The following is a 21,600-nucleotide window of genomic DNA, read 5'->3' on the forward strand; positions in this document are numbered from 1 at the left end:
TCGATTCGAGGAAATGACTCGAACGTCTCCTCACTAGCTGCCTGCCAGCTGTTCGGGGCGCTGCAGCGCTGCTCTCGTCGACCCAACAAAAGAATCAACGGCACTATCCAACTCTTACACATCACCGTTTCCCTTTACCGCTAAAATGTACTTCACAAAGCCTCGATGGGCCGCAAAAATACAAATACATAAAACAAATACCAATGCAATTTCACTAATAAATCAATCAAATCGATCATGACCGCTGGTAACCCGAGCGTGATGTCACGTCAGCCTCCAACACGCGCCACCCGGTGTCAGCCAATAGGAGCGCGAGAAACCGGCCCCTGCCATGACAACGCTTCCATCACTTCCGGGCTGAGAGAGACGGCCGGCGCGAGTCAGCGACCGCAATATACACCGACCCAGAAAAAAAAATAACAATCATTACTCTGTATTTGCGGCGTCTAGTTCTTCTGTGATACCATTTCGCCCATTTTAAACGGGATGCTGCGAGTCTGACTGAATCAGCGGCGGCAGCTTGGAAGAATAAGGTGAGTGTTTATTGTCTGTGCGGCTCGTGTGGTGCAACGTTGATTTACATATTTAAGACTCGCATGCACGGAGTAAAGCGTCGTACGTATCAATACTCGCGTGTGAATAGGGTTTTTTGCAGTCTCTGACACCTCTTAACCCGAGGAATGTGGGATATGGATGGCATTGCGTTACTCTTTTGACACTGATCATCTTTGAGGCCTCTTCTGTCCCTAGCCTGTAATGACACACACACACACACACACACACACGAGAATACATAAATTATTTTGCGCTTCCAGCCCATTATTTTACACCTGCATGCACACTAAACAAGCTAATCTTTTTTCACACGCATTCTGACATCAACACGCACGGCCTTTTACGCATCATCTTAGGTTCTCCGTGTGATTTAAAGGCAGACGAGCATATTTTGTCGTGAAGAAGATGCTTTGCCTAAACAAGGTCACAGATGAGTTTGCTGGTGGCACGGGACTGCAGTGTGTTGTGGGTGATCGGGAAGATAGTGGGTTGACATGCTTTCAGATAATCTGGATTATGTGCTGTCAATTGAAGGCCAGCACTAAGAATAAGTATCTGCAAATGTTTGACTCAACTTGAACTTGAAGTTGTTCGATAGTGTGAAGGTTTGCATGTATTTAATAGGAGCACTGGGTTAAAATATACATTTGACATTTCTCGTCCACATCGTACGCCAAAGAGCATTTGTCAAAAACACGCCAATTATTGTTATTTCTCCTATTTATGTTCTTGTAGGTACGTCAAATCTGTTTCTCAGTCTGCTCAAAAACACAATTAAATGCTTACGAGTGGTATGAAAGAGTGAATGAAGACAACATTTTTAGGGGAATCATCCCATTATAGAAAGGGTTCATCCACATATAGGAATTTTCTGTCATTTAGTGACCCTCTTGTTGTTTTGAACTCACAAGACTTGGGTTAATTAACATATTCTTAAAAGATCAAAAAATAGATATCTATATGATTCAATCGGTCTGGCGAAGAGATACTGTTGACTTTTATGGTAAACAGATTTAATTTAGCCATTTATTTACATCTACATGATAAAGGCGTGTTTTCTATAGATAACATTTCTGTTCATAAAGACGATACATAAGAATGGAAAAAGGCTTAATTTGAGTGTTCAATATTAACCAAAGTCTTGAGGGTTTGTAGCGACAAGAGTATGGGTAAACTATCCCTTTAACGCTATAAATAGTCACATGCAATATGTCTCATCTTGTACAGAACGATGAGCGCTGTGAGGCATATTTAATGACATTTATTTCAAAAACGCATTGCAAGCAGAGACGGATGCACCAAACGTGGTTACAAAATTATTCTGGTTTGTAGAGTGCACAGTGATGCTTTATACTGTACCGCCACTGGAAACGTGATGCAGCATAGATTGTGAAACTAATTGTGCAGTAAATAGTTTTGCTTCATTCCCTATGGCCTGGATTATATGGAGTGTATGATTAACGTCTTCTATTCTCACACCCTGAGCACGAGGTGATGGACCAGCCGAACAGGTCCGATCACACCCACCTCTTCTAGTGGTGTATAATAGGGATTATGGGTAACGAGCGATGGGGCTCTGATTTAAAAAAAATCTTGGTAGGTGTGTCTGGAAGCCTGTTCCTTCACTTCTGCAACCGCTGTCTGCATTTTTGCGTGGGGCTGGGGGGTTTGATTTCGATCACAAGAGGAAAAAGGGAAGAGAACGCTTTGCAAAATCGTTTTGTTTTCAGTTTAAGCCTTTTGTTGTTTATACCGGATCCTCTTCTCTGTGTCGAAGATTTGTGAGATTTATCACCGGCCTTTAGTGTACTCGGGTATCCGCGCACAAACCATGTTGGTTCTTGCCTGTGCAAAAACTCAACATCAACGCTGCGGTGTTGAGTGGTCACCGGGGTGTTGCTGTTTGGTTGCTAAGGTGTTCAGAGGGGTTTGCATTCTTCTATGCAGTTTCTGACGTGTCCTGGCTGGTTGTTCCAATTTTCCGTCCTTCAGAGTAAGTTGTTTTTTGTTTGTTTGTTTTTTCACCCATTCGGTCATGAATATTAATAAGGCAAGCACGACTATTTAGCATAATGTTACAGATATTAATGCAGGTGATCTGTCAGCACCGTGCCCTTGAGCGCCACACGCTCTTTCTTTCGGTCGAGTGTTGTGGCAGCGCAGGTGAGTTTGGATCAGGTTGCTCAGGGGAGATGATATTTGATAGCTGAGTTTAGCGGAAGACCTTCACTATGCTGATCGCCATCAAATATCTAACTCTTGTGCCGCATTCAGATGCACGTGTTGCCAGTAATGGGGATTGTTGTTGAAAGTACTGATGCACAGAGGAGGATCACACATTTGCTAATCATATTTCAATGGTTTGGCCCACCTGGTTATGCCCATCCAGCATTTTTGAATTGCAAATGTTAAGTTAAGCTTCATATTTTGACGCACAAGTCCTGAATTTCTACACGCGTATAAGGGAAATGGTTGTTAATGTCAGATTGTACATTTCACAATAGTTTTTTTTAGTTACGCTGTCTACACCAGATGTGTCTGGTGCTGCAAGTCACAGCCTGACACATTGAAATCCCTCCCATTATAGTAAGTAATTATAATAATAAACAACTAGACAGTTATAGGCTTTAAGTTAACAGATGCCCATTAGCTATTTTTAAATTTCATGGCACCTTTTTCAGCTACTTCCTTTCCACCTGGTAAACATTGTTTTTGTGAATTGATGGATGTTTTTCCTCTGTATATTTAATTATTGACCCTATTTAAAAATGTCTCATCTGAATGTAATTTAGAATCACAAAGGAAATAGTCTTGATGCTGGCGTGATCAAAAAGATGTGTAAATAAAGTGAATAAATAAATCTAACTGTTGACTGACAACTCATAGTGAAGATGTGTTTTAAATGTTATAACATACCAACTAAAATCATGATTTTGGAATTTCATAACAAAACTGTACTTTTATTAACACACTTTTTATTATTAGCAAGAACACCTTTGATCAAAAAAGTGATCAAAAGGGACCATAAAGAAGACATTTTTAATGTTACTAGACAATAAATCTAGTTAAAATCAGTTTCTAAGTTTCATTTCAAATTTACTTCAAAAAATATATTTCAAACTTTCTGTTCATCAATGAATTAATGGTAACAGGAAATGTTTTTCTGGCACCAAATTAGCCCAATAAATTTTTTCTAAAGGATTATGTGACACTGAAGACTGGAGTAATGACAGAAATCACAGAAATAAATTACATTTTGTATATATATATATATATATATATATATATATATATATATATAGGGCTGGGCGATAATTCGATAACGATAATTTTCACGATATAAATTTTCTCGATAACACGATAATGACAGTTCGATAAGCGCTCGATAATGTTTACGCACTATAATGAACGCTGCGCACGCATTTTGCAGCCTGCGCTTCTGGATGCCACACGCAGTGTTAGTACTATACAGCCATACAGTGTCAGTTGCACGTGTTGGAGGAGTAAGAAAAATGAGCGACAGTGAAGAAAATGCACCGTCCACGACTAGCTCGCAGGTCACAGACTTAGTTGACAAGAAAGGTCACTCAACTTCAGTAGTCTGGAGCTATTTTGGTTTTTTGCAATCCGACACAAAACAGAGCGACGTGCACTGCAAACTGTGCAGACGACTCGTGCCATCAAAAACAGGCAACACCACAAACCTCTTTCATCATTTAAAACAACGTCACCCTTCAGAATACGAAGATGCAAAGAAATTACAGACCCAAACAAGTGTTGGTAAACGTCGTGGACCATCTACAAGCATCAGCGCAACTACCCAGCAGAGTCTCATGTCGTCATTTTCAAAGCCGTGCCTTATGAGAAAAAACAAAAAGACATGGAGACATCACAAAAGCAGTTGCATATTGCATTGCAAAAGACATGCTTCCCATTAGTCTTGTCGAAAATGAAGGATTTAAGAATCTTATCCACGTTCTGACCCCAGATACGAACTACCGGGCCGAAACATTTCTTCGCAGACAGCGCCTACGGCTATATACTGAGTGTAGGGAGACGGTAGAGCGGCATCTGCAAAATGTACAATTCTTTTCGCTACTACTTGGATATATGGTCCAGTCGCACATCGGAGCCTTATCTGAGCCTTACAGTTCATTTTATAGACGAAGACTGGAATCTTCAGAGCAAATGCCTTCAAACAGCTTATTGTCCTGAAGATCATACAGGTGAAGTTATTGCCCAAGGAATGACTGAAGCACTCACCTCCTGGGGGCTGAGTGAAACCAGACAAGTATGTATCACAACTGATAGTGGTGCAAACATGGTAAAAGCTGCATCGCTCAATAAATGGACACGACTTCAGTGTTTTGGACATCGACTACACTTGGCTATTGGTAGCATTAGTCTCCGTATTCCATCTAATAACAAAAAGTTATAGAAATAATAATAATGATGATGAATTTTAAATCAATATTGTATTTAGGGTTGCAACAACGAATCGATTAAATCGATTAAAATTGATTACTAAAAGTAGTAACTTTTTGGGAGTAACGTTAACTTATGAATTTACGTGCTGAATCTTGCGCTGTGTGTTAAAATTTTGAATTAAAACGGAAAAATAAAATAAAGGGATACATCTGTCATACAGCGTTATTGTGGCTGCGTGTGTCACGTGACAAACATGACGCCAGTAGCCATGGAAACATTAAAGGTGAAACGTTCTAAAATTACGGTCGCCTAAAAAAATTCACTCCTACACTGCAAAAAGCTTTTTTACTTAGTAATTTTGTCTCGTTTCCAGTCCAAATATATTAAAAAAATCTTAAATCAAGATTACTAGACAAGAAAAAATGGCATGAGAAAATTAAGAGATGCTTAAAACTTCTGTTTGAGATGCTTTAAATTCTTTTTTTTGGAGTGCACTTTCTAAAGATTTTAGTTCTGTTTGAATAAAAATTAATGCTTTAATTGTTTTTTTTGTTTTTATCCAATTGATCGATTAACTCAAAAAATAATCGACTGACTAATCGATTATTAGAATAATTGTTAGTTGCAGCCCCAGTTGTATTATTGATGTGTTCTTAAATGTTAATGATTACAAGAAAGAAGCCATATTTAAAACTGAAATGCATAATTTAGCCTAAATATTTAATGTGGAGTAGTAGTAGTAATGATGCTGATATAAAAGCTAATTTATATAGTGCTGATGGCCTTGTGCTGCTCAATTGTTGCTACAGTATATTATATATTTTTTTCTTTACATATTGTGGATACATTTGAAAAAATATTGTGTTGAAAAAGACAAAGTAAGTATCTATTTCCATTCCTTCCTCAGAGAAAGCGGGAAGGACAAGAGGGTGGAACGAGCTGTCGGGCTGTGTAAAAAAGTAGTGGCTGCCTTCTCTTTCTCTTGAAAAAGAAAAGAGACCTTGTGACTGCTCAGGAAGAACTTAAACTGCCCAGACACAAGATGGTGACAGAATCACCTACCAGGTGGGGCTCACGTCAAAAGATGGTGGCAGGGGTGATTGAACAGCACAAGGCTATCAGTCAGGTACTCACTGCTGACAAGAAAACCAGACACTTGGTGCCTACCTGGCAGGACATTGACGTTTTGGAGTCAATAAATGAGGGCTTGAAACCACTTCTTGAGTTCACAGATTCACTGTCTGGTGAATCTTATGTGAGTGTGTCCTACCTTAAGCCTGTGCTGCACCTCTTCAAAACAGAGGTCCTGAAACATTCTGATGATGACACACAGCTCACAAAGGACATAAAGACAGTAGTCATAGACTATCTCAGTGAGAAGTATGATGAGGAGATAACAGATGAACTGCTTGATATGGCATCCTTGGTTGATCCGCGCTTCAAGACTCAATATATCAGGCCAGAGAAAATTGAGGGAATCAAACAAAGAGCAGTTTCTGAGATTCTGAATATGGAAGGAGACCAAGGTCCATCCACTTCACAGGCTTCATACAGAACAGAAGAAATGGAGGCAGAGGGGGGAGCTGCTGCAGCTGTTCCTGCCAAGAAGCAGAGGAAGTCACTTGGCAGTTTTAAGAGGCCATCCCCCAGCAACACAGGACTCACTGACATGCAGGTAGTGGAGATGGAGCTGGAGCACTACCTCATGGCTCCAGATGCAGACAGTGAAACAGAACCCCTGGATTGGTGGAAGATGTATGACAAAAAATTTCCAAAAGTAAGCCAACTAGCAAGGCGTTACTTGTGTATCCCTGCTACCAGCTCCCCTTCCGAGAGGCTTTTTAGTACTGGAGGAAACATTGTGACCTGTCATAGAGCAGCTTTAAAACCTGAGACTGTAGACAGACTTGTCTTTCTTGCACGTAACTTGTAGGGAAATGTCTTTGGCTGTTGAAAACTTGAGCAGTAAATGCTGAAAAATGGTTAAGATTGTTCTTTTGTTTATTATTTTTTTTATTTATATTGTCAGACAGCTCAAACATTTTACAAAATGTGTTAAATCAGCTGCACAAAGGGATTGGCATGCTGAAAAGATTTGTCTATTCTCATTTTTTGTTGGAAGATAAATATACTTAATCACTTTAACTCTACATTTACAGTCAGAGCCATGTTACAAATGTTGTATAATTTTACAGTTCTTATTTTTTTATAAAACGTTTTATATATTCTATTAATATTAATAATATTATTCTATTGATGTTGATGTAACTAGTAATATTCAAATCTGTATCTACCTCAATTGATCATTGTTTGAAAATTATTTGTCATGTTCTGACAATAAACTATAAATAATAATTAATTGTCTGGTTTTTCTTTTATTCAGGAGAAAAAACCTGCCTTTAAAATCGCTAGATATAAAGATTTGACATTTATCGTGATAATTATCGATATCGACTGATAAGGAAAAAATTATCGTGATAATTTTTTTGCCATATCGCCCCAGCCCTATATATATATATATATATATATATATATATATATATATATATATATATATATATATATATATATATATATATTTAAAATGGAAGGTTTTAAATAGTAGTAATATTTAACAATAGTACTGTTAGTTGCTTATGCTATTGATCTGATTGCATTTGATGAAATTCAGCCTTGGTGAGCAACAACTTTTAAAAACATTTAAAAAAATGTTACTGATACTAAAACTTTGAACAGTTGTGTATATCAAAATACTGTAATCAAATGATTTCATTTATTTCTGTAAAAATTAAGTCAATTATGATTGAATACCCTCGTTCTGCATATTTCACGCTATTAACTTGTCCATCAGAATATTTGTCGATTAATGAATAAGCCTTTATGTAATAGTCAAACTCCTCATATGTTAATGTGCTAATGGTTATGACACATCTGATTTCTGAACGACCTAGATTTTGCAGCTTAGTTTCTATAAATGGTCTGCGTGAACTAGAGAGAGAGTTTGAACGCTGGGGTTATGTCTACATATTACACGTATCTCCAGCCTGTGACATTCCTTTGGATGGAAAAGGTTTTAATGTCTATGTGCTACTGGTCTCCAGGCGAGTATGTCTGGGATTTCTGGGAGTCAGGGAATGTGCTATCTGTTATTGCTGCTCTGTACTCAGCCCTCTCACACGGCTTTAGGGCAACGACTTTACCATATGATGTTTATCACAGAAACAATTAGCTTGCAATCCACTATCCACAAGTAGTTTGAGAAGCCTTGAAGAGTTCATGTTGCGATATTGGAATTTCAGAAAGGGTCTCACAGAGATAGTTCACCCAAAAATAATTTACTCGTGACTTTTCGGTAGAACATAAAAAGATTACTTGAGAAACGCCTCATTGCTTTTTGTTCTTATCGGTACAGTGGAAGTGAGTGGGATCCCAACATTCTTCAGAATATCCTTTGTGTACATTTTCCAAGTAAGTCATTGGTAAATGGTGAATCTTGACTGTTCTGTAAAACGTTTGTGGATTCATTTCAGAGTCTCGTTTGTTATCAGTAAGTTGTGTTATATATCATTTATTGGCTTTTTTTTAGGGTCCACCCTGCTCTCTAGGTATGCATATAGTGACTGACCACAACTCCTGACCGCCTCTGAACCTCTGTTGAGTAAAGCTCCAAGGAGAGAAAACATTTCTGCTGATATTTGAGAACGTCTCTATCCCGGCTTGTCTTTTGACCTTGCTTTGAAGCATCAAACCCAAAAAGAAGTCTGCAGCTTTTATTTTTCCCAGTTTCTTTGTATTTTCTTTAGTTTCTTTAGTTTTATCTCTCGCTGTAAAACATGCATCTTCCCGGAGGGTTTGGGGTGTGTTTTTTTGCACTTGGGAATTATTGACCCATTTTGAATGTAATTTATAAGTTCAAAACTAGCTTATTCTATCATATAGGCCGGGTTATCAGGTCGATCTTTATTTTTGGGATTTCGAAATTGGCCAAATATCTCGGTTTGTATTTCATGTTCTGGATATGCTCGTCCACCCCCTCCCCTCCATCTCTTCCCCTCAGCACACACATGCATTCATAAACACATCCTTCTCTCAAGTAGAGCACTGTTTTAGTGTGAGCTTCATCCTTCCAGGGCGACAAAGCCTGTCTTGTTTGTCATCTGAGCTCATGGCGTTCACTGTCTGCCAGCCTCACAATGATCCTGTCAGAGCCGTGACATAGTGGCTAACACACATGCTAATACGACTAGCCTACATTTGAGTCCAGATAGCATCTGTTCCTAAACCTATCAGCCTGCATTATTTCAACAACAAATTACTGGTTAAAAAAAAAAACTACATTAACCACAATTCTGTGAAAATTTCCACCAATGAGGGAACTGAAAAAGCAAATCTCAAAAACGCGTCTTAAAAACTCTCTTCTTGCTAAAGTAGTCGGTCTATAGTCAGTCTTCCTATGCTTTAAATCTACCTGTATGAAAAAAATACTTCTGTAACCAGGGCTGATGGGAAAAAGTGGACTGGTGTTGCTCTAGAACTTAAAGTATCAATTCAAATTTTGATGATTTTAAAAAGCATGACATTTTTGCTTGGTATGTTTCTCCACAGGGAATCCTTATACCCAGGAGGCTTTGCACCCCGCCAGAGCAGGAAGCTGGAGTGGGAAAAGGAAATGGAACAGGAAGTTGCCCACTTAGCCAGCAGGTTTGACAGTAGGCAGTAGAAAGGCCAACAAGTACCATCTGTAACGTAAAGCACTTCAAGAACGCGGAGGAACTCAGTAAGACCTTCAGAAGAAGAGGAATACTATCGCATACTTGGAGGAAAGTAAAGAAGAACACAAAGTGAGTGAAAGACAAATATCAGAGCTAAATAGCTCTTGTGAGGCAGTAAATCACTAACTTTGTATCTTTCTGTCTTCTCATCCTCTGCTTTCTCACTCCTCTCAGGATGAAGTTGAAGGAGGACATGTCTCCTCTCCTGCTGCAGGTCTTTCGGTCGGTCGTCTGGGTTTATTCAGTCATCACGTTCCTGCCCTGGTACCTGCTCTCCGGAGCCAGCGGGAGCCAGGCCCGTGCTAAACGAATCAAAGCGCGCTCAGTGAGTACAATGGGATTCATTGAACAGTTTCAGTCAAAAACTGGGCATGACGTTTTTTTTAAAAATATAATTCTCCTATCCTCAGCTAAATTTATTGGATCAAAAATGAAGAATTATTAAATATTATTGCTATTTAAATAGTGCTGTCAAACAATTAATCACATCCAAAATATGCCTTTATATGCATGTGCTGTGTATATTTAAATAAATATATATATCTTAACAAAAAAATATTTTTATAAATTAAGAATATTCTATGTAATATACATGTAGCCTAAATATTTTCAAAATATCTATTGTATATCTATTGTTCACACTTTAAGTGAACAAAATTTCATAATTAGTCATTTGACAGCACTAAATTTAAATAACTGTTTTCTGTGATAATATGTTTTTAAAGTGTCATTAAACTAGAAACTAGAACTCCTAGAATTAATTCAAGAAACATTCATTATTCCTATTAACCGCTCAAACCAGTTGTACTGCTTAGTGGTTTCAGGTTTCTTAAAAAATATATAAAATTGCTTAAAGTACAAAATGTTTTGTGACACAAACGTCCTTACTGGAACTTTTCGATTTAATGCACTGCTAAATATAGAAGCAATATTTTAATTAGAAAAAAATCTTGCTGAGCCCAAACTTTTGAATAGTAGCGTACCTCAACACATAATGCATGCAAAAGGTAATAATTCAACTGAGATTACCGCAGTTTATCTTAGATTAATGGAGGGATTTGAGTCACTTTCATTATTGATCAACATCACTTAATGAAATTGCTGGTTACAAATATGATGAATCGGGCCCCAATTGGGTTCGCACTTTCGTGCAACACTTCATTTTGTCACCCTGTGTTTGTCGTACATGTCCGAATCTTTGCCCGTGACCTCATTCTGATCTCCTGTCCCGTCAGGTAAGCGGGACTCCAGCAGGGCCGTACCGGGCCATTAGCAACCAGCAGAAGCTGGTGTCCCTGCTGCATGAGGGTGTGGATACTTTAGATAAAGTGTTTGAATACGCTGTAGTACACTTCCCTCAAAGAGACTGCCTCGGCACAAGAGAGGTGCTGAGCGAGGAGGATGAGATACAGCCAAACGGCAAGGTCTTCAAGAAGGTGAGACACACACATTCACTTTGTTCACACTGAAGGTGATTCTGTTAATTGAATCCAGTCTGCAAATCTAATCTGCATATTTTAAATTGCAGTACATCCACATTAGTTGCCATATTTTTTGGGTGTGCATGCCCTGTTTTTTAATTTACAAATGTATCTTTATTATTTATAATTATTATTTTTATTTATTCAAACCCTTGAAAAGTAATGCATGCCTAAAAACAGATGTAGGCCCTCGGAAATGTTCTAAAACATTTTTCTAAACACGCACTTGCACAATATTCAAGTATATGTAGAGTCATTCTGAGGTTATGAGACCGGATCCCATGAGAACTCGCTCACAAATTCTCTTGAACTCCAGAGGAAGAAGTTCAGTGGCTGTTTCTCTTTGTAAATTGTTTTTATCTCTGCTCTGTTGTTGTCCAGAACTGTTTACATGAAGCCGAAAAGAAGTCACATGCTGCTGTGAGAGCTGCTGGGAATTTTAATACAATGCAACTCCTGAGTCCTCTGTTTTTTTGTCTCTAGGTGATTTTGGGCGATTATAACTGGCTTTCGTATGAAGACACTTTCCATCTGTCTCAGAGGTTTGGTAGCGGACTGGCTGCGCTGGGTCAGAAGCCTCTTTGTAACATTGCCGTTTTCTGCGAGACTCGTGCAGAATGGATCATAGCGGCTCAGGCTTGCTTCATGTACAACTTCCCCTGTGAGCAAATAAATCACACACACACACAGAGTATTGTCTGCTGCATTATGCTGACTCGGAGAGAATATCAGGCCAAAGATAGCAGCACTGCTGTAGTACTTGATGACAGACAACATCACACTGAAATCAGAAGTGTTTTTCTCACACACATGCATGCTGCAGGACGTTTGATTCACAAAGCCTTTGGTTTCATCTCAATTCACGTTTGCTGTACTATACATGCTCTTGCTCTTGGTAGATTGAGCTGGTCGTTATGAAATTGAGATTCACCTCCCATCAGCACTTTTATGGAATTGAACTCTAACGCTAACTTGCCTTTTATAAATCTGGCCCTATAAGTATGCAAGTTTTGAATTAGTGCAAAGGTATCTAGATAGTTTTTATTATTATTACAGCTACTTTGATTATAACTACTGTTATAATCAAATACTTGGTCTTTATTTTACAGTGCAGTTTTATTTGAAATTGTAATATTTCTTTATTATATTTAGAGTTTACTTGCATTTTGATATAACAAATAAAAACATGATTTATAATAGTATTATTAAGTATTATTATTATTATTGTATAATCACAATGAATACTCTTTTACTATACAATTTCAGACTTTATGATTCTTATTGTTATTATAAAATTTTATTTTACAGTACAGTTTTAATATGACAATATATTTATTGATTTTTAATTGAAATAATTTATTATCATCATATAAAATGTTATTATATTAATAATAATAATAATGTTATTATATTAATAATAATAATAATGTTATTATATTAATAATAAATATATATATATATATATATATATGTGTATATTACATTTTATATACAATTACATTGTCTAATAAAATTGCTATTAAATAATATTTAGCATAAATTGTATATAGCACAATTTAATTCAAATAGCACTATATAAATAGATATGTTTGTTATTTATTATATGTGGTGTTAAATTATTTATGTGTAGTCTCTTTTAGTCTCTTCGTTTTTATGTTTAAAGTCACAGTTCTAACACAATCTAAATGCTTTTTCTTTCTCTTGGTCTCAGTGGTGACTCTATACTCTACACTGGGAGGAGCAGCTATAGCTCATGGTCTAAATGAGACTGAGGTCACACATCATCACCAGCAAAGACCTGCTGCAGAGCCGCCTCAAGGTGAAAACAAGGCACAGGCCATATCTCAGACACCACTCATCAGCTATCAAGAGCTGCTGTCACTCATGCTCTCAATCATTTGCTCTCTCCGTCTCAGGCCATTCTGATGGATGTCCCCAGACTCAAGCACATTATAGTTGTTGATAAGAAGCCCACCAGCTGGCCCCGATCTCCCCAGAGGCATCATGGTCCACAACATGGGTGCTGTGCAGGAACTAGGATCCAAACCTGAAAATAGTAAGTCTCAAGTAGCACACCGCTTTGGCTGAAATGTTTACGTGCATACTATTATATTTGCATCATGCATATGGTTTCACATACTACTTTTAGTATATAGTATATACTCAACAGTCCCAACAACAGAATTCCCAAGAACAGTAGGCTCTTGCTTGCTGGCAAACATCTTGTGTTGTGTACTAACACAATAAGAGCTGTAAACATAGATTGTTGAGGGAAGAAAGACAGCAGGATCTTCCTGTAAGATGAAAAGAGTACATGTGGACCGGTGTTGAGATCCCACACGCTCAGCCTTTGTGTCAGATGAGAGCAAGAAAAGCCCTCTGGAGATAAGACGGGGAGATGTTATCATTATTAGAGAAAGGTTTCTCTGTTCAAAAGACTGAGATAAAAGGTTTAGACCTTTCACTGGAGCATTAGACTTGTTTTAATGTTACCTGTCTAGTGCTCACACATATGAATCAGAGCGGGATGAATGATCCTAGGTGCATTTGATTTCAAATGAAATGGTCACGTCTATCTCATTTTCCCAGAAGACTTTACATTCAGAGCACTGGAGGATTGAAGGGTGTAGGTATGAAAAATAACAGTAATTATCACGTTAACGTTATCTTTCATCACAGATGATGCACATAAGCATCAATTATACTTAACTTTAAAATTTTGCCTTACATGATGTTTACTTTACTTTTGATCAAATAAATGCAGCCTTGGTGAACTATTTATATAAATGTGTATTTGACCCAAATATTAAATGACTAAAAGTATGTTAATTATAAATTTACATTTATTCATTTTAATGAAACAAAAAGTTAAATGTAACTTTTAAGCTTTTAAAATTTAACAAAGATGAAAAATCTCAAATCAGAGCACATTTACAGGTGCCGGTGGTTTCATTTTCATTAGCCTGTGCAGATTTATGAATTTTGTTTTGGACCGAGAAGGTTCATGCAGTCCAAAAAAAGATCTTGGCTTCAAGTTTCCGTTACAAAAAAGTTTGTATTTTAGCGCAAAGTAGTTATTTTAGCGCACTTTTTTCTGGAATGCCACAACAACATGGCCGTCTGGCTCTAATGAAGTGATGTGACTGTGTTTCTCTGTGAGCAGTAATGGTGTCCCGCAGGCAGCCTCTCCCGTCTGATATCGCAGTGATCATGTACACCAGCGGCTCCACAGGCATTCCTAAAGGAGTCATGATCTCCCATAGCAACATCATCGCTGGCATCACCGGCATGGCTGAACGCATTCCTAACCTGAAGTGAGTTTCTCTGATGCTTCTGAAGTATCGCATCATAAATGAGTAATGGAAACGCCAAATTTCTGAAAAAAAAAATTCCTTAATTCTCAAAAACATCCATGAGTGGAGTTCTGTAAATAAAGGGTCATGCAAATAATGGGAGATGGAAGCACATTTTGTGAATAAATTCTCAATGCGTTTCAAAAAAAGTGGGACGACATAACCTGATTAACCAGTGAGCCAAATCTTCTGATCATTCTTAAATGCCCGACAAGTCTGTCTTCAAAGTTTTTCTGTTTAATTATTTCTCCATTGAAGTATTATTGGCAATACTAACATGTCCTACTAATAAAGGTTTTAAAGCAGAAAGCTGATAATTAATATGATATTATATTAATAATTAATATGATGTGATATAATGGTTTCCAAAGGATCTTGAGTACTCATGCTGAAAATTTAGCTTTGCATCACAGGAATAAGTTACATTTTACAAAATATTAAAACGAGTGCTGTTAAACTAATTGTTATTAAACAATTAATCATGATTCATCACATCCAATGTATATATAAATACACACACATACAGTATATATGTGAAAATATTTACATGTCTATATTTATATTCATGTCATTTGTATTATAAATATATTTAATGTATAAACATGACATATTATATGACAGCATTAATTAATACAAAAAGACAATTATTTTATATTATTATTATTATTATTATTATTATTATTAGATGTGCAGCCATGGTAACATAAACTTATTTTAAAAACTAAATGAACATTGTCTAACTTTTTGCTTGCTACTGTTCATTTTAATCTTTAAAGTCTCATGATATGTTGAACCAAATTTATTCATTCTGGAATGTATTACTGAAAACGTTTTCTTAATTTTGAAAATGAAGCTGTGCTTGTGCTGTCCTCTACATTTCAAAGTTTTCTTTGTCTGTGTGACTGAACACTGAAAAGTTTGTTTAGATGTTGGTAAGGCATTTTCTAACGCTCTTTCGGTTTATTGCGGCAGTGAGAATGACACCTACATTGGCTACCTGCCACTTGCTCACGTCCTGGAGCTCAGCGCTGAGCTGGTGTGTGTGTCACATGGCTGCCGGATTGGATATTCGTCACCTCAGACTCTTGCTGACCAGGTACAAACACGCACATGAGTCATGCCATTGTGCCGTCATCACCATGTCAAGCTCTTTTACGATCTCAGAATACTTAGATTGCCAAAGCATTTGCATTATTACTGCAGAAAGTGATAATGATATAACATCATTTTTTTGCCCTTTCCCACAGTCATCTAAAATCAAAAGGAAGTAAAGGAGACACCAGCGTGCTCAGACCAACATTGATGGCAGCCGCACCCGTAAGAAACCTCGAGTTCCCAAAACACACTCAAAGCTGTTGAGTTTGCTAGAGATGTGAAGCACTCCTCTCTCATTATGTCCGTATAGGAGATTATGGACCGTATCTATAAAAATGTGATGACTAAAGTTGAAGAGATGAGCAGTGTGCAGAAGACTCTCTTTGTTCTGGCATACAACTACAAGATGGAGCAGATCTCTAAAGGATACAGCACGCCGCTGTGTGACAGGTATAATGAATGCTGCCATGTTGTTAGCAAAATCGTGGAATCTAAAACTCGCTGGGTTTGTTGAGTAGCGGTTCTGTTTTCTCTGTTATAATTCTAATGTCTAATTGCATGGTGTTCTGCAGGCTTGTGTTCAGGAAGGTCCGCTCGCTGCTGGGAGGTAACACGCGTGTGCTGTTGTCTGGCGGAGCTCCTTTATCTGCAGCTACTCAGCGTTTTATGAACATCTGCTTCTGTTGTCCTGTGGGACAGGGCTATGGTCTCACTGAGACCTGTGGAGCCGGGACCATCAGCGAGTGTAAGTATGGCTTTAAGAGTCAAATTAGGATCAGCGGTTTTATTACAAAATAACGCTAAAGTCATCCTTGGATTTGTAGTTGTGATATAGGTAGAAATTGCTTATAAAAGACTAAGAAAAAGTAATAGGATTTATGGGTCTGATGGTATGGGAACCTTGGGATTAGTATATTTTAAATAAGTGGTGAGAGGTCTTGAATAAAACCTTGTATAATGTGACTTTTACTGCTGTAATAATAGTAAAGGGAGAGGAACATACAGTTAGAATTTAAAGAAAAATGACAGAAACCATACCTTCAAATGCAATGACGTTAAATGAAACCTGTAAATGAATGTCTTGATTGCATAGGTGTGCTAATGCTTTGTGTGTGTGTGTGTGTCTAGTTTCTGATTACAGCACTGGACGTGTTGGAGCTCCTCTGGTGTGTTCAGAGATCATGCTGAAGGACTGGGAGGAAGGCGAGTTCGGATTTTTAACTGTCAACACTAATAATGATGTTCATTGGCTGCTGTTGGTTTTTCTTTATCGTAATTAAAGTATGATGAGAATTTAAACGCTATTAAAAAACCCCCGTTTTGTTCTTTTTTTGGCCATAGGTGGTTATTTCAGCACAGATAAACCAAACCCACGAGGGGAGATTCTGATTGGTGGTCCTAACGTCACAATGGGTTACTATAAAAACGAGCAGAAGAACCGAGAGGACTTCTTTGTGGATTCAAATGGCCAGCGCTGGTTCTGCACCGGAGACATCGGCGAATTTCACCATGATGGCTGCCTCAAGATTATCGGTGTGGAGACGCACACAAACTTTAACAAAATAACGGCGCTGATTAAAGGGGTAGTCTCCCAAAAATGAAAATTGTCATCATTTACTCCCCTTCCACTTGTTCCAAACCTTTCTTATGTTGAACGCAAAATAAGATATTTTGAATAATGTCTGTAACTAAAAAGTTGATGGTAGCCATTGACTTCCGTACTTTTTTCCATTCTATGGAAGTCAGTGGCTAACGTCAGTTGTTACATACAGATTTGAAACTACTTGTGAGTAAATGATGGGCAGAATTTTATTTTTTGGGTGAACTATTGCTTTAAGTGTTATCACAGTCCTTTCTAAGTTCCTCTAACTGGTTGTGGCGTGTGCTTGTAGATCGTAAGAAGGACCTGGTGAAGTTGCAAGCTGGTGAATATGTGTCTTTGGGCAAAGTAGAGGCTGTGCTCAAAAACTGCCCGCTCATTGACAACATCTGCGCTTATGCCAACAGGTGAGTGCACATGACAAACATGCATTCACAAATGCTGTATAGTGTTTAGGCTGAGACGAATAAATCTTTCTTTCTCTTTACAGTGACGAGTCTTACGTGATTGGGTTTGTGGTGCCCAATCAGAAGCAGTTAACCGCCCTAGCTGAGCAGAAGGGCATTAGAGGATCATGGGAGGAGCTCTGCAACCATGCAGAGATGGAGAAGGAGGTTCTACGTATCATCACAGACGCGGCTGTAACAGGTGTGTCCATTTTTTTTTTTTTTTAATGAGCTGGAATTGTACCATACTTTAGGTTAACTTGCCATCTGAAAATCTGACAATTGACAAATGTTGATTTTTATAAAACATCTTACAATGTAAATCTTAGATTCCATAAATATGTATCAATGTTTCCACAAAGAATATTATATAAATTCTTTTCACTAAAATATTGGCAACTGTTTTCAACTTATATGATAACAAATATACGCTGGACAGCAAATCAGCATATTAGAATAATTTTTTTAAGGATAATGAAACTGAAACTGTTGGTAATGCTGTTGAAAATTCACAGGAATACATTACACTTTAAATATATCTCAACAGTTAACAGAAAACAGTTATCTTACCTTTCAGTGATATTTCACCACATTACTGTGTTTTTAATAAAATAAATGCAGGTTTTGTGAGCATAATAGACTTTCATCTTCATACTGTCCTCTCTTTCTCAGGTATAGTTGGGAAGTCTAATTTTTATTGCTTATTTAGGCAGTTAATTTTACTGAACCAGTTCCAATAAAATTCTCAAAACCTTTGGCAGAAGACTATGCACAGCATTTTACCAAATTGTTTAAAGCTTCTTGCGCTATGTACACACACACACACACACACACACACACACACATATATTATATATATCCAAAACCATGTTAAATAAAATCTGTTCTGTTTTATAGGTAAACTGGAACGCTTTGAGATCCCAAAGAAAATCCCGTCTGAGCGCCGAGCCCTGGGCGCCGAGGCGGGCCTGGTAACTGACGCCTTCAAACTCAAACGCAAGGAACTAAAAACGCACTATCAGGACGATATCGAGAGGATGTACGGCGGCAAGTGAATGAAGCCAGGCGGTGGGATGTGATTGGGAGGGAGGGAGGGGGTTTAGGACACACCATATACCACAATGCCTATATACAAAAAAAAACAACCCACAATCCTCTGCCTTCCTGCTCCCTGTGATGCTCTGCGATCAAAACAGGGACACACTTGAATTTGCGTCCAGTGATAGTATGACGAGAGGAACGGAGGCGATGGATAGCGACTAAACAATGCACTTTTCTCAGATGATATACGAAAAGCAACTTCTGAAAGGCGCACGACACAACTACAAACTGTGAGACTTTTGGACCCCACCCAGTCCTTTTGCTTATCTCTCATTGGCTCTTTTTGATAGACACGCCCCCCCCCCATCCCCCTCACATTGTTCTGCAGGCAGATGCGCTTGATGATTCCACCCTACTGCGAAGCGGTCACACTGAATTCTCATCAAGAGTCTATGCAGGGAAACGTTTTGTAACTTGGCTGTATTTTTTTTTGTTGCTTATTATTGTTTTCAAACACTTGTTTTGGTCTGAAAGCGGCTGCGAGATTTGGATATGTATGGAATGCTTCTCTAACTGTATCTGTTACGATGTTGCTTTTTCTGGAACTTTGGCGTTTGTACTTGATGTTTTGTTACTTTGAACTGCGGCTTCTGTCGTTTACCTGTATCCAAGGCTGTTACTGTTGCCCTGTGCGAAATGAACGATGGGTTTCCGGTGCTAGTGCACACTGAAGACTGTGTACCTAGAAAGAAACCAGAGATACCGTCATTACAATCCAGACCAAAAGAGACCAGTATTAAACCAGATATCTGTTCTAATGTAACAAAAGCAGTTGTAGTTCTCCAGCAAAGCTGTTACAGAGAGCAGTCTTAAGCCAGAGACGTGCTCTGATACTACAAAAGGCTTTTGCTGATGCAGCAGAGAGGGCAACTTTTTCAAATTTTGCCAGCGAGTTGGCATCTGAAAGATTCTCCCACGTTCCATTACTCACGTCTACAGGGTTTACCTAAGAATCACATGGGATGTATGACTCCATATTTATTTCCTTTTTTTTTTTTTTGTCTGAATTTGTAAAGCCTTTAAACTCATTCCTTTCTAAAATATGTCATGTGATCATATGTCAGCCGTTGTGTTGCATGGATGTTTTGCAAGGGAACCAAGTGTTGGCGTGGAGTAGCCCGGGTACCTTTTTGTTTCTTAAATGGCCATTTTTTTATTATATCGTGATATTGTCATTGTAGGAAATGATTAGTGAGTTCAACAAAGAGGAAGAGTGTGATTCTGAATGTGCAATAGACAAAACGATATGCACAGTCCGGCCCCAAGAGCATGAATGTCTCCAGCCTCTTCGATGTAACGGAAGAGAGCGCATTTACTGTGCTTCTGACTGTGCAGATCACTTACATCATTCGACAGTTAATGCATTGCGATTCGCGATTTGACTTTGCATGATTCAGGAGATGTAAACCAAACAAATACCAACATATTGTATTGCAGGCTTTGATAAATGTGGCATTTGCGAAAACGAGGGCAAATGTTTCTTAATCTGTATGCTTATTGATTATTTGTGGAAAATGTTGAGTTTCGGGCTCTTAACATTTTCAAGATGAAAAGTTCAGAACGTTTTTTTATATATTTTCTTGATTCCTTAAGATGGTTTTGATAAACTTTTGGTTGCAGAAACACTCCAGCTTTGCCGTCACAACACGATGCTCTTTACTGAAAGTACTTTTGTCTTTGTTTTATTATAATTTGTTTGTCCTAAAAGGAACTGAAGGCAAAATAGTGTTCCTAAACTAGACGTGTCTGCCTTTCCTGTGCTCGATGGAAGATGTTGATTGCCTTTTTTACACAGTGGAAATTAAAAGTGGTTTATAGGAATTTATACTTTTGATAATTTATTTCTGTCTTCGTATTCAGGGAGTGACTCATTCCCGTCTGAGAGCTGCTGTACTGCTCACCTTGATTGTGCTTCATTTACATTCTGCCATGTTATTTGTTCAAGCCGCAAGCATCTGGCCAATCAGCTGTTAGTCTAAAGAGAGCTCCATCGTATTTCCTATTTTCTGAGCTGAACTGTAATCTGACTGGTGCGTTCACCTGTCAGTCGCGTCCTAACCCAAATTAATCAGCCCGTTAGACGCTTACGCCATCAACGCCATCTGTGTTTACCCGCATCCCACTTTACATTCTTAAAGTCCTTGATTTTAATGACTACACACAGGCCTATCGAGCGTTCTAGACACCTAAAGAGGATGTTTGATGGATTAATTCTCTCTTCCTCTGTTACCCGCTGTGTAAATACGACTTTAATGTCAGAAATTCATAAAGTTAGTTGCATTAAGCAGATGTACAAATGTAATATCTCCTTTGAATATGTTTAATCTTTGTTACTGAGCAGGTTAGGGGTCTTTTCTCCTCTGTGTGAGTGGTCTTACGACAAGCAGGTAAACTTTATTTATTTGTGATTTGGCCTTGAAACTATGTTATAAAGAATAAAGTTTTGTGAATTACAAGGGGATTTTTTTGGAGCGTTATTTATCTGAGCCTTTATAAAAATAGTCTGATTTAGTAAAGGGAGGAAGATTTTTTTTTCAGGTTCATGATTTACATAATTTATATCTATTTATATGAAATTGTATGCATAAAATGAGAGAATGATAAAGTATTTTATGTAATATTTAGCTCAATATTAAAGTACGTCTCATTACTGTTATACACCAGTAGATGTCAGCATCAGATAATTTACCCTAGAGAAAATCACACCGAAGTCTACTGTACCTTTAGTCTGTAATGTAAAAATTATTTTAATATAAAATATGCTTAAAT

The 21,600-nt window shown here is 37.9% G+C and overlaps 1 pseudogene; it reads left to right on the forward strand.

Annotated features, from left to right (window-relative positions):
- Positions 1-355: 355 nt before the first annotated feature.
- On the forward strand, positions 356-18,961 carry LOC122358120 (annotated as a pseudogene).
- Positions 18,962-21,600: the final 2,639 nt, after the last annotated feature.

The sequence above is a fragment of the Puntigrus tetrazona genome, chromosome 14, assembly GCF_018831695.1.
Source record: "Puntigrus tetrazona isolate hp1 chromosome 14, ASM1883169v1, whole genome shotgun sequence".
NCBI classification, from domain to species: Eukaryota; Metazoa; Chordata; class Actinopteri; order Cypriniformes; family Cyprinidae; genus Puntigrus; species Puntigrus tetrazona.